This window comes from Macaca thibetana, chromosome 6, assembly GCF_024542745.1.
Source record: "Macaca thibetana thibetana isolate TM-01 chromosome 6, ASM2454274v1, whole genome shotgun sequence".
NCBI classification, from domain to species: Eukaryota; Metazoa; Chordata; class Mammalia; order Primates; family Cercopithecidae; genus Macaca; species Macaca thibetana.
In genome coordinates this window covers 174,496,383-174,510,454 of record NC_065583.1, presented here as the reverse complement: position 1 = coordinate 174,510,454, position 14,072 = coordinate 174,496,383, and the positions used below count along the sequence as shown (strand labels likewise).

Genomic DNA, 14,072 nt, shown 5'->3' with positions numbered 1-14,072 from the left:
GAGGGGCATCTACCTAATGGAGTTGCTTTTAGGCTGCAGAGTAATGGGCAGTGCTCACAGAAAACAGAAGACATGGCTCTCATCTCTCTCTTTCTTTCTTCTTTCTCTTCACAAACGTGTAAATTTGAGCAAAATCTAGGCCTCCCCATAAGAAATGCATACACCCGCATTTGCTTTTGCATTTTTGCGCTGTCTTGTACAAGAGAAGATGAGCCCTGAAGCTCACGAGAGGGGACAGATGAGCCTCTCTCCATGGATGCTGCCCGTGCCCTGGGAGTCCCCAGCCCTTCCAGGTCCCTGGGATAGAGTCGGAGGCACCAGGGACGGAGGACTTGAGGCCTGCAGCCTCCTGCCCTTTGTTTGTTGAAGCCCCCATTCTTCAGGGGCCTGTCCCGTACGCACTTCCTTCTCCAGAGTCTCTCAGACAGCCAAGGACGCACACAGTGTGGGAGCAGGACCCACCATGGTCAGGCTGAGTGTGTGCACCCTGCCAGCTCCTTCACCCCCCAGGGGCATCTGAGGGTGGGATGAGCACAGAGCCAGGAACAGTACGGGCCACCAACAGGAGGCTCCCCTACTGGGTGCTGAGCCCCCGCGCCCGCATCTGTTGGAGTCTCCGGCCCTGTGACAGTCCCTACATCGCTGACCCTCATGCCTCTCAGGTCCACATTTCAGTCTCACATGTGTAGCTCGAGGCCCCACCACCAATGATCGAGTGTTTCCTGAAATGAGAGACCCCAGGCCTCTCCCCTCCTGTGGTCCTTGATGCTATGCTGGCTTTGTTGTTGTTTGAGACAGAGTCTTGCTCAGTTGCCCAGGCTGGAGTGCAATGGCGCCATCTTGGCTCACTGCAACCTCCACCTGCCAGGTTCAAGTGATTCTCCTACCTCAGCCTTCCAAGTAGCTGGGATTACAGGCATGCACCACCATGCCCAGTAATTTTGTATTTTTAGTAGAGACAGTGTTTCACCATGTTGGCCAGGCTGATCTCGAACTCCTGACCTCAGGTGATCTGCCTACCTCAGCCTCCCAAAGTGCTGGGATTACAGGCGTGAGCCACCGTGTCCAGCTTGTGATGTTGTTTTTCATCTACTGGGACGCAAACCTGAGGCACTGGTGTCTGTGAGTCATCAGAGAAGACAGACCGGGTGGCTGCCCTTCCCTGTGGAATCACTGCCTCACAGAGAAAGAGAAAGGAGAGGAAGCTCTGTCAGTCAGAGAAGTTTGGCAATCTGGGGGTGCAGGACCGTGGGTGGCGAGTCAGTCATGCACAGGTGTGTGGAGAGTACGGACGGGAGCACAGCTAGGTCTGCTGAGTACCAACGGTCCGTGATGCTGCCGGCTTTCCCCACGGCATGTATTCCAAATATGCTCAGCCTCCCAACTGCAGATGTGCAGGACCCTTGTCCTCTGCCTTCTACATCAGACCTTCCTCGTCCCATCCAAGCAGATCACCTTTTGAGAGGACCTGGCCCCTGAGCTCAGGGGCACCCCAGCTCTCAGGACACAGCCCCTTGTGGTGGGACAGAGCCTGCACCTGCAGCCCTGTGGCCCCTGCACAAGGAATTTGTTGAGGGAATTGTATTTTCTGCTGCTTTCTTCTTGAACCTATTTGCATTTTAAATAATTAAAACATTAAAACTGAAAAATTTATAAATGAGAGCTGCTAAGAGAATCCTGTCTGGCAGACAATAGAGAAAAAATCATTGCCGTGTTAGGTTTGCATCAGTGTCCTGTCTGTCATTCTCCCCATGGTGCGTCCACTGCTGTGGCTCGGGCCCCAGGCAGCTCTGTGGTGCACACACACAGTGCAACGGTGTACACACACAGCATCACAGCAAACTCACACGCATCGCCAAAGACACCCCCACCCAGCGCTGTACACACGCACACTCTTCCTCCTCCACACCCACCTCTCTCGAGACCTGGCCGTCCACTCCCTGACAATTCAGGACTCTATGGAGGAGGACTTTGATCTCATTATGGAACAACCTAGACAGAATCTCATCGGTCCTCAATAACCCTGTTTTCACTTTCCCACTCCATTTACTTTTCCTTAAAAGTTCGCTTGGAGGAATGGTAGGGTGGCGAGGGTGGTGGGAGCGGCGGGTGGTGGGGAGTGACAGGCGCTTGGTCCGGCGCGGCTTTGCCTGGTTGTAACAAGCGTCGGGACATGAGGAGCCACAAAAGCCGGGCTGGCCACATCATCAATCACGGTGCTGACAGCCGCCTTCAGTTTGTTTGTTCCACTCTGCATAATAAGTGATTGGATCAGGTTTAATTAGATATTGGGTAATCAATCATTGCCAACGAGGCAACTCAGCTTGGGATCTAGATGCTGCAAGGGGAAAAGGGAAAAAAATAAAAAAATAAAGAAAACAGCAAATCTCATCTCGTGTGCGTAAATACTCCAGCCCATGAGCACACACCGTGGTGTGTGACCGAGAGAGGTATAGAGATGTCTGCAAGATGCGAGGAAGAGAATAATTCACATCTGTGCCGCCGCTTCCCAGACAGCACCGGGTGACATTTTACTTTCACTGCATAATTACTTTTCAATATAATATAATATGCAGACCTGAGGGAGGAAGGGAAAGCAATTAAATTATGCTCTGGTCCTTCCTCCCGCCGCCAGCCCCAGAAGTGACCAGGAGCTGTCATTACAATGCCACTACTAACCTACCACTTAGGTTGAGGTCCGAGACCAGCTAGGGCGTCCTGCCTTTTGGGGGCCCACTCTCAGCGCGGGAGCCTCAGAAGAGCCCGGTGTAGTGTTCCATCACCAGCCGTGAGACGCGCAGGTTATGGCTTCCTGCTTTAATATCAGTAGCCAAATCTATGCCACAGCTCAGGAGATCCAGGGAGACAGTGGGTCTCAACCATGGGTTAGGTATTTATGTATTTATTTAAAAACTCCATTTAACCTCATGGGTGGAGAGAACAAGGAACATCATTGCATCCATTATGTGGATGTCAAAGGTTATGTCAATTCTCGTATGCATCTAATTAGACACAAAGGCAGCCAGGTCTATTACAAACTTGGGGACTCTGAGTGTTCATTAAAGGTCAGGAGGCAGACCCCTGTGGCCTTCAATGCCCGTTTGCACCATTCCTAACTTCTTTGTGTTATAAATAGATACACCCTTCCTGATTCTGATTCTAATTCCTGTGTGTGAGAGGAATGGGCACCTCCAGGTCCTGAAAGAACTGATCCCTCAGCATTCCTCAAGGCGTGAGCTGGGAAGGCAGCTCTCTCTTTCCTCCTGTCCTCTTCACATTGCAGGCAGAATTTTTTACCTACCTATTCTCCTGGAAAGAGGACGTGTGTGGGTGTGTCACAGGTAAACCGAAGGTTCTGTGGCTTGGTGGAAGTTTCTGCATGGGTGGGTGATTGAGTAGGTGGTGGTTCTGTGGCTTGGTGGAAGTTTCTGCGTGGGTGGGTGATTGAGTAGGTGGTGAATGGATAGATGAATGAATGGACAGATGGGTGGTGGATGAATAGATGAGTGGATGGGTGGGGGAGTGAGTGGGTGGGTGAGTGAGTGGATGGGTGGGTAGGTGGGTGGGTGGGCGGGTTCATGAATAGACAGGTGGATGGATGGGTGAGTGGATGGATGGACAGATGGATGGGTGGATAAATGGCAGGTGGATGAGAAGAAGAGTGGATGTGTGGATGAGTGGGATGGGTGAATGAGTGGGTGGATGGAGGGATATGTGGACGGGTGGGTGGAAGAGTGGGTGGATGTGTAAACGGATTGATGAGTGGGAGGATGAATGGGTAAGTAGATGGATAGATGGGTGGGTAGATGAGTGACTAAGTGTGTGTGTGGATGGATAGATGGGCGGATGAGCAGATGGGTGGATAGGTAGTAGATGGGCAGGGGGATGGGTGGGTGGATGGATGAGTGGGCAGGAAGCAGGCAGTTAGGTGGATGAGTGGATGAGTAGATGAATGGACAGGTGGATGGGTGGGTGGGTGGATGAGTGGGTGGCTTAGCAGGTGGATGGATGGTCAGGTGGATGGGTGGATGAGTGGATGAGTGGAGAAGAGGATGGGTGGGTGGTGAACAAGTGGGTGCACATGTGGATGGTTGGGTGGGTGTATGAGTGGGTAGGTGGGAAGGTGGATGGGTGGGTGAGTGGATGAGTGGAGAAGAGGATGGGTGGATGGTGAATGAGTGGGTAGGTGGGCAGGTGGATGGGTGGGTGAGTGGATGGGTAGAGAAAAGGATGAGTGGGTGGTGAATGAGTAGGTAGGTGGGCAGGCGGAAGAGTGGGTGAGTAGATGAGTGAGAGAGTAGATGAGTGGGCAAGTGGGCAAATGGGCAGGTGGATGGGTGGATGAGTGGATGGGTGGAGAAGAGGATGGGTGGGTGGTGAATGAGTGGGTGGGTGGGCAGGTGGGTAAGTGGATGAGTGGGCAGGTGGATGAGTGGGTGAGTGGATGAGTGAGAGAGTAGATGAGTGGGCAGGTGGATGGGTGGGTGAGTGGACAGGTGGATGGGTGGGTGAGTGGATGAGCACGTAGGTGGGCAAGTGGATGAGTGGGTGAGTGGATAAGTGGGTGTGTGGACAAGTGGATGGGTGGGTGAGTGCATGAGTGGGTGAGTGGATGGGTGGGTGGGTGGATGAGTGGGTGGGTGGATGGATGGGTGAGTGGATGAGTCGATGGGTAGGTGGGTGGACGAGTGGGTGGGTGGGTGAGTGAATGAGTGGACAGACGGGCAGGTGGTTGGGTGGGTAAGTGAATGAGTAGGTAGGTGGGCAGGTGAATGGGTGGGTGAGTGGATGAGCGGGTAGGTGGACAAGTGGATAAGTGGGTGTGTGGGTAAGTGGGTGGGTGGACAAGTGGATAAGTGGGTGGGTGGTTGGGTGGATGAGTGGGTGGCTGGATGAGTGGGTGGGTAGGTGAGGGGATAAGTGGGTAGGAGGATGGGTGGATAAGTGGGTAGGTGGTTGAGTGGATGGGTGGGTGGGTGGATGAGTGGGTGGGTGGGTGAGTGGATGAGTGGGGTGTGTGGATGAGCAGGTAGGTGGACAAGTGGATGGGTGGGTGGGTGGGTGAGTGTCTGGGTGGGTGAGTGGATGAGTGGATGGGTGGGTGAGTGGATGAGTGGGCAGGTGGACAGATGGTTGGGTGGGTGAGTGAATGAGCAGGTAGGTGGGCAAGTGGATAAGTGGGTGTGTGGATAAGTAGGTGTGCGGTTGAATGGATGGGTGGGTGGGTGGATGAGTGGGTGGGTAGGTGAGTGGATAAGCGGGTAGGAGGATGGGTGGATAAGTGGGTGGGTGGATAAGTGGATGGGTGGGTGGGTGGGTGAGTGGATGGGTGAGTGAGTGAATGAGTGGGGTGGATGGATGAGCAGGTAGGTAGACAAGTGGATGAGTGGGTAGGTGGATGAGTGGCTGGGTGGGTGAGTGGATGAGTGGGTAGGAGGATGGGTGGATAAGTGAATGGGTGGTTGAGTGGATGTGTGGGTGGGTGGATGAGTGGGTGGGTGGGTGGGTGAGTGGATGAGTGGAGTGGGTGGATGAGCAGGTAGGTGGACAAGTGGATGGGTGGGTGGGTGGATGAGTGACTGGGTGGGTGAGTGGATGAGTGGGTGGGTGAGTGGGTGGGTGGGTGAGTGGATGGGTGGGTATGTGGGCAAGTGGCTGAGTGGGTGTGTGGATGAGTAAGTGGGTGGGTGAGTGGATGAATGGATGGGTGGATGAGTGGGTGGGTGGACAAGTGGATGGGTGGGTGAGTGAATGAGTGGGCAGGTGGGCAGGTGGATGGGCTGGGTGGATGAGTGGATGAGTGGATGAATGGAATAGTGGAGCTGCTGGTTCTGTGACTTCCTTCAGCAACCTTGCACAAAGGGGCATCAGCCATGGAGCCCTGCCTCTGCCAGATGAGGACCAGTGGCTAAATGGAGCAGTGGTGGGATATGACCCACCCAGATACATGAGTGACTTCCTCACTTATAGAAAGGACAGAAGAAACAGTCTTCCTTGGATTAAGTAACCAGCTAAAATATAACTTTATAATAATATCTGGCTTTAACAGTTATTTTAACCATTGTATGGAATAGAAGTTTAAGGTATTTTATTGGACACTGGAATGTAGAGTAAACACGGCAATGAACAGCACCCGTGGCATTCATGGCAGAGTCTAACATCAGGGGCCAAGAGCTTGCCGTGGGCAGTTCTGCCTGACAGTGAGTCGTGAAATTCACGGCGTCCTTTTCTCACGAACACACTCAGCTCCCCCTCTCCTCAGAATGCAATCCTGGTGCCTCTGCTCCCTGACCTGGAGGGAGCCTGGTCCTTACATTGCAGCCTGCTGTTTGCTTGGTACCCGGGATCCTGTTTCCGGGCAGCCATCACCCTTCCCCTGGGAGTAAGGATGACTGGTAAATCCATGTGTGAGCAACACGTTCTGTGTGACATGCCGAGGGGAGCCCCAACTATATGCACGGTAGGGACACACAACGGTGCTCATGACTTGGCTGCTCCTCCCGGAAGGAGGCAGGGGTGGGCTCAGCCCGGTCAAAGGTCAGTAGGGCCGTTGTGGGGCTCGGCCTCTGACTGGGTCACAGTGTCCAGTGATGGCCAAGGACAGATAGAGGCAGAGCAGGCCTGACCCAGGCCCTCCTTGGGCAACGTGGAGGAGTAGGCAGGGCCTGATGGACAGGTGACAGGTAAGCATCAGGTGGGCCTGTGGGTAGGTGAGGAATAGGTAGAACTGCAGGTGGGTGAAGGGCAAGCGAGCCTGCAGCAGGTGAGTGACAGGTGGACCTAAAGCAGGTGAGGGACAGGTGGACCTAAAGCAGGTGAGGGACAGGTGGACCTAAAGCAGGTGAGGGACAGGTGGACCTAAAGCAGGTGAGGGACAGGTGGACCTAAAGCAGGTGAGGGACAGGTGGGCCTGCAGCAGGTGAGTGACAGGTGGACCTAAAGCAGGTGAGGGACAGGTGGGCCTGCAGCAGGTGAGGGACAGGTGGACCTAAAGCAGGTGAGGGACAGGTGGGCCTGCAGCAGGTGAGTGACAGGTGGACCTAAAGCAGGTGAGTGACAGGTGGACCTAAAGCAGGTGAGTGACAGGTGGGCCTGCAGCAGGTGAGTGACAGGTGGGCCTGCAGCGGGTGAGTGACAGGTGGACCTAAAGCAGGTGAGGGACAGGTGGGCCTGCAGCAGGTGAGGGGCAGGTGGACCTAAAGCAGGTGAGTGACAGGTGGACCTAAAGCAGGTGAGGGACAGGTGGACCTAAAGCAGGTGAGGGACAGGTGGGCCTGCAGCAGGTGAGGGGCAGGTGGACCTAAAGCAGGTGAGGGACAGGTGGGCCTGCAGCAGGTGAGGGACAGGTGGACCTAAAGCAGGTGAGGGACAGGTGGGCCTGCAGCAGGTGAGGGACAGGTGGACCTAAAGCAGGTGAGGGGCAGGTGGACCTAAAGCAGGTGAGTGACAGGTGGGCCTGCAGCAGGTGAGTGACAGGTGGACCTGCAGCGGGTGAGTGACAGGTGGACCTAAAGCAGGTGAGGGACAGGTGGACCTAAAGCAGGTGAGGGACAGGTGGACCTAAAGCAGGTGAGGGACAGGTGGACCTAAAGCAGGTGAGTGACAGGTGGACCTAAAGCAGGTGAGGGACAGGTGGGCCTGCAGCAGGTGAGGGACAGGTGGGCCTAAAGCAGGTGAGGGACAGGTGGGCCTGCAGCAGGTGAGGGACAGGTGGACCTAAAGCAGGTGAGTGACAGGTGGGCCTGCAGCAGGTGAGTGACAGGTGGGCCTGCAGCGGGTGAGTGACAGGTGGACCTAAAGCAGGTGAGGGACAGGTGGGCCTGCAGCAGGTGAGGGGCAGGTGGACCTGCAGCAGGTGAGGGGCAGGTGGACCTAAAGCAGGTGAGGGACAGGTGGGCCTGCAGCAGGTGAGGGGCAGGTGGACCTAAAGCAGGTGAGTGACAGGTGGACCTAAAGCAGGTGAGGGACAGGTGGGCCTGCAGCAGGTGAGGGACAGGTGGGCCTAAAGCAGGTGAGGGACAGGTGGACCTAAAGCAGGTGAGGGGCAGGTGGACCTAAAGCAGGTGAGTGACAGGTGGGCCTGCAGCAGGTGAGTGACAGGTGGGCCTGCAGCGGGTGAGTGACAGGTGGACCTAAAGCAGGTGAGGGACAGGTGGGCCTGCAGCAGGTGAGGGACAGGTGGACCTGCAGCAGGTGAGGAGCAGGTGGACCTGCAGCAGGTGAGGGGCAGGTGGGCCTGCAGCAGGTGAGGGACAGGTGGGCCTGCAGCAGGTGAGGGGCAGGTGGACCTAAAGCAGGTGAGGGGCAGGTGGACCTAAAGCAGGTGAGGGACAGGTGGGCCTGCAGCAGGTGAGGGGCAGGTGGGCCTGCAGCAGGTGAGGAGCAGGTGGGCCTGCAGCAGGTGAGGGACAGGTGGGCCTGCAGCAGGTGAGTGACAGGTGGACCTGCAGCAGGTGAGGAGCAGGTGGGCCTGCAGTGGGTGAACAGCAGGCGGAGAGCTGGCATGCTATTGAGGGCTCTGTCTCCTGTGTTGAGGATGAGCTCTTTGCAAATGTCCTGTCCTTGGCCTGGGTGGGTTTCTTCTTCTCTGCATGTCTCCTCCAGATGAGCTGCAGTGTTTAAATGAAATGAGTCACCTTAACTGACAGTATCTCCCACTTGCTCCCAATCCACAATTTATTTGTCTTTTGTGTTCCTTCTTAGCCTTCTGGGGGAAGCGTTTTTCTGTCTGTCTTCAGAGCTCATTTTCCTTAATCCTGGATTAGCCTCCTGGCCCTCGTGGCCCTTTGCTCTATTTTCAAGGGCTCTGATCGCGTTTTTTCTCCTGTGCAGTAATGACAAAGAAATCGAGTTCTGTAAAAGCTTCATGGTTTCTACCAGGGAATTACACTATCCCAGCATATGTGCCGGGCTTTTACACTCTTCGACTCGTTTAGTCTCTTGTTTCTTGTGTTTTGTTTTTGTACTTACAGGAAAAGGCTGCGTGGATATACTGCGTGTTTCGGAGAGAAGGCAGAAGCAGGTCCCGGTTTGGAAGGTCCTAATCCACTGGCCACCTTAACCATGTGGGAAGGAGGGTGGGTCACGTCTCTCCTGCACCAGCCCCTCCCTGGGCTTACCTCATTTATTTTACATGCCTCTGTGTTCCCAAGACGTGACCTTCTATGATGAGAGACTGTTCCATTTGTTAAGGGAAAGAGCCCTAAATTGGGGTTAGCCGAGAGATTAAATGGAGATTGAGAAGGTCGGCAGCTTAGGACAGGAGTTTTCCAAGCATCAGGACAAAATAAAGTCACCGTGTTACAGCTGTGTGACCCACTCCTTGGAAGAGTAGAAGGCCAGAGGTGTAAAAGTTTAGGTGCTCTCGGCATCCACACCAGATTCTCCTCTCTGCAGCCGCATGCAGTTAGAAAGAGGATTTCTCACGGCACCAGCTGGTCTGGGTTTCTTCCAGGCTGGCCAGTTCCACCAGAGTGAGGGTGCATGGTGGCAGCGGCCCCTGGGCTGAGCCTAGGCTGAGCCTGGGCTGGGGGCCTGGCCGGCTGCAGGGGCCGTTGGTCGGGAAGGCTGCTACTCCATGGCTGCTGTCTGCGGGTCGGGTTTGGGGCCAGGGTGATGTCAGGGAGACCCAAGGCCTCCCCAGCTGAAAGGAGCAGAGTGAGGAACACGGCATGAGCACTGGTCCACGCTGAAGGCCCGTTTCGCCCTATGACCCTGAAAGGCAGGGGCTGAAGCTGCCGGCTGCTCCACGTGTCCTGTGTGGACTTCTCAGTGAGGGGGAAGGGCTGTTTTCCGCTTTGGACCTGCCTGCTTCATGATGTTGGCAATTCATGGGCCACCCCACCTGTGAGACAAGAGGCAGATCCATCAGGGCCCTGTGGAGATGGCAGGACCTGGATGGGTGAGGACCACATGGCCAGAGAGAAAAGCTGATCATGGGGCTGCACCTACAGGGGTGGGACAGGAGGCTCCTGGACTCAGGGAGGCAGCAATGGATGCAAAGTCCAGGTGATCTTAAGAGTTGCCTCTACTGGGAAAATAAAGAAATGGTGGTTCCCTGATCAGTACTTGGATTTGTGATGAGCTGATATGGGGGACCCTCTGCAAATCCCCACTTTGTGGGGGGCCCAGAGCCATACTTGGATTTGTGATGAGCTGGTATGGGGGACCCCTGCAAATCCCCACTTCGTGGGGGGTCCAGAGCCATACTCGGATTTGTGACGAGCTGGTATGGGGGACCCTCTGCAAATCCCCACTTCGTGGGGGGTCCAGAGCCATGCAACGTTACATAGGTTCAGAGGTCAGAAAGCAAGGACTTCATTACACGCGAATAGTTACAAAGGCATTATTGACGTGCTAGGAGCTTCCCAGGAACAAAATCGATGGTGGTGACCAGCTCTTTGAAGCTATGAAGGGAGCTGTTTTTTGCTGAGATGAGTGTCATTGCATGAGGAGATGGCAGCAGGAAAGAACCGCTGGCCTTTGTTGGCATCATAGCCTCTAACTCCTGGACATCTCCCCTTGGCTGCCATCATAGCCTCTAACTCCTGGATATCTCTCCTTGGCTGCCATCATAGCCTCTAACTCCTGGACATCTCCCTTTGGCTGCCATCATAGCCTCTAACTCCTGGACATCTCCCCTTGGCTGCCATCATAGCCTCTAACTCCTGGACATCTCCCCTTGGCTGCCATCATAGCCTCTAACTCCTGGACATCTCCCCTTGGCTGCTCACCTCAGTGGCCTTTCTCAGAGGAAGGCTCAGAATTTCGAAGGTCGGCTTCACCCCTTCATAGACAATCCAGGAGGGACAAGTGGAGCCTTTGGGGTGCAGGGCACTCGATGAGTTAATTGCACATGAACATAGAAGCTTTGAGCTCTGCCCCCACCGGGACCTGAGAATGTTTCCCCTCCTATTTCCCGGACCTCAATTTCACCTTCAGCTGAGTATTTTGAAAATAGCCATAGGATCCAGACTGGTGGACCACTCAAGGCAGTTAGGATGGAGGAGCTGGCATTCCTCCAGCCTGGGAATCTCGATGAAGTTGCCTTCCCATATGCACAGGAGCGACCTCGTCCCGGGCCTGGGGCTGCAACATGTCCCCATGGAGGGGTCAGTTTGGTGTCCTTTGGTCCTTCACTTTCTGCTTCATACACTAGCAAATCACTGGCTCTTGGTAACAAGTTGATATTCAATTGCAGGGGAAGTAAGGAAGAAATGAATCCAAAACATCAAATTTGTTCAATAAGGCAGTTTTGTTTTATTGTCTCAAATACCAGTTTGACCTAGGCTGAAAAAATAATTTGAAAAACTCAAGCTGGAAATGTACATGTCCAATGTCCCATCATGTGGGAAGTGTGTGCTGTCATCTCAGACCTGGTAGGACGCGACCAAACGGGGGCAGCGGGGAAGGAGCCGGGTGGGGAAGTGATGCAGGACCTGGCACTCAGGGCTAGCATTGGTCTGGGATTAGCAGCTTCCCTTGTCACCCCTAACAACGTCTTCCTCATATTCTGACAGATGAAGCATCAGATGAATCAATGACCTGAGACAACCCTAAGGGACGCCCACCTGTGCTGTCTTTATCTGAAAACCTCTACTGCTTCTATTTTCCCCTAAACACAAAACATGGTGAAATAAATGCCACTACATAATCATATGCACCTGTATAAAATGTGTGTATATTATATGAATATGTGGGTATATATTTATACCCATGTGTGCATGTATAGGAAACTGCAGAGCTTCATAGTTACATTAATCTAAGATTAATTTAATTTTCATTTCTAAAAACACAAAAATTAGGCTGGGCATGGTGGCTTATGCCTGTAATCCCAGAACTTTGGAAGGCCGAGGTGGGTGGATCACAAGGTCAGGAGTTCAAGACCAGCCTGGCCAAGATGGTGGAACCCCGTCTCTACAAAAATACAAAAAAATTAGCCTAGTGTGGTGGCGGGTGCCTGTAATCTCAGGTACTCAGGAGCCTGAGGCAGAGAATTGCTTGAACCTGGGAGGCAGAGGTTGCAGTGAGCAGAGATCGTGCCATTACACTGTAGCCTGGGCAAGAGCAAGACTCCATTTCAAAAAAAAAACAAAAACCAAAAAACCCCGAAAATTGGAGTATTTATTCCAAGGTAATGATAGATTCCCATTTAGTTCCAAGTGTTGCTAGAGACCCTCTGTACCTTCCACCCGGCTTCCCCGTGGTAGGACGTTGCTTAGCTTCAGTGCATCCACACCAGATCCTCCTCTCTGCAGCGTAGTGAGAGGACTTCTCACCGTGATGTGCAGGTCTAGGTTTCTCTCAGGCCAGCCCAGTCCCACTGGGGTGAGGGTGCAGGAAATTGCTATTGGAACAATCCACCGAACTTATTCAGATTGGACCAATTTTACATGCACGTGTATGTGTGTGTTTCCAGTGTGTGTTCGCATGTGTGTGTGTATGTCATGTGGTGCATGTGTTTGTGTGTGTTAGTGCATGTGTGAACATATGGGTGCCCATGTGTATGTATGCACACATACGTGTGTGTTTCCTGTGTGTGTGTACATATGTGTATATGTCATGGAGTGCATGTATCTCTGTGTTAGTGCATGTGTGACCATGTGTGTGCCCATGTGTATGTATGCACACATACGTGTGTGTTTCCTGTGTGTGTGTACATATGTGTATATGTCATGGAGTGCATGTATCTCTGTGTTAGTGCATGTGTGACCATGTGTGTGCCCATGTGTATGTATGCACACATACTTGTGTGTTTCCAGTGTGTGTGTGCATATGTGTGCATGTGTCACACATATGTGGTGCACATATTTGTGTGTGTGCTTGTGTGTATGTGAACATGTGTGTGCCTATGTGTATGCATGCACATGTACATGTGTTTCCAGTGTGTGTGCGTGCATATGTGTGTATATGTCATGCGGTGCATGTGTTTGTGTGCCTGTGTGTTTGTGCATGCGTGAACATCTGTGTGTACACACATGTATGTATGCATGTGCACATGTGTGTTTAGTTCTATGCAGTCTTATTATGCACGCAGATTCTTATCTCCTCCACGACCACGATCAACATCCACAGCTGTGGCACCACAAGGACCCGGAGCTGTTTCCAGCCACCACCACACCCCGACTTTCTGCTTTCCTAACTCTGGGAAACCACTAATTTTTTCTTCATCTCTATATTTTTATCATGTTAAGAATGTATGATAAATGGAATCATGCAGCATGCAACCTTTTGAGACTGACTTTTTTCGTGCAGCATGGTGATCTTGAGTCCCTCCTATTTGCTGCCTGTACCTACCTGTAACTTTTCCTTTTCATTGCTCAGTGGTAACCTGCGGTGTGGAGGTCCCATCGTCTCGTTAACCTTCCAACCACTGAAGGTCCCATGGGTCATTTCCAGCTTTTGGCCATTATGAATAAAGCTGTCACAAGCATTTCTGTACAGGGTTTGTGTAGACATAGAGTTTCATTTTTCTAGGGTAAATGCCCAAGACTGCAGTTTCGGGGTGGTATGAGAAGTATGTGCATGTTAGTTTTGCGAGACACTGCCCTACTCTTTGGGAGTGATGGCAGCATTTCACATTCTCTCCATCAACGTGTGAGTGATCCAGTTTCTCCATGTCCTCACCAGCATTCGAAGTTGTCACTATTTTTTATATGATTAACAATGAAATTATTCAGAAAAGTGAAAAGTATACATATCTGTACATTTGGACATCTGCTCTGTTTTAAAAGTGAGGTTTTCCAAGAAATTAAGCTTCCATTTATAGTGAGGGATTAGTTTCACGTAGGTGAGGTTTATTTACACACCCAAAACAACAGGTCAACCCCAATGGGGGAGACATGAACCGGTTTGGCTTCTTGAAGAAAGAAGACTCTGCACAACCGAAATTTTCACTTTTCATTGGTTTTCTTCATCAAGGATGTAAAAGGTAATTTTCTCCCAGAGAGTCAAGCTCACTTTAGAATTGGGGACCAATCTGCCGGGACACTCGCCGTTTGCTGAGGGAGACTGAGGGAGTGCTCCGCGAGAGGGAGGAGAAGATGCTTCTGGAGCCCCGGATGCCCGTAGGC

At 52.8% G+C, this 14,072-nt stretch overlaps 1 protein-coding gene across 3 annotated transcripts in view; it reads right to left on the bottom strand.

Moving 5' to 3' along the window:
- The window catches only part of MRPL36 (mitochondrial ribosomal protein L36), a 1,017,194-nt gene that overhangs the window by 462,109 nt on the left and 541,013 nt on the right, over nt 1-14,072 (bottom strand). The gene's annotated exons all lie outside the window — the stretch shown is intronic.